The sequence below is a fragment of the Eimeria mitis genome, genomic scaffold (assembly GCF_000499745.2).
Source record: "Eimeria mitis Houghton genomic scaffold, Emh_scaff8466, whole genome shotgun sequence".
Taxonomy (NCBI): Eukaryota; Apicomplexa; class Conoidasida; order Eucoccidiorida; family Eimeriidae; genus Eimeria; species Eimeria mitis.
Genome location: NW_013576231.1, coordinates 1 through 207, shown reverse-complemented (window position 1 = coordinate 207; position 207 = coordinate 1).

Sequence of the window (207 nt, the reverse complement as noted above, 5' to 3'; positions counted from 1 at the left end):
GGGCGGCGGCCGTGCAGGAGGCGGGCCTGCTGCCTTCGCCTTCCCTGCAACCTCTGCAGCCTCCCCCTTGTCTCCTTTGTCTCCTCCACGCTCGGCACGTTCAGCCTCCTCCTTCGTCACAGGGCCATACACAACACCCTCCGCTGCTGCTGCTGCTGCTGCTCCTGCGTCTGCAGGCGTTGCTGTTGCTGCCTTTGGTGGTGGCGG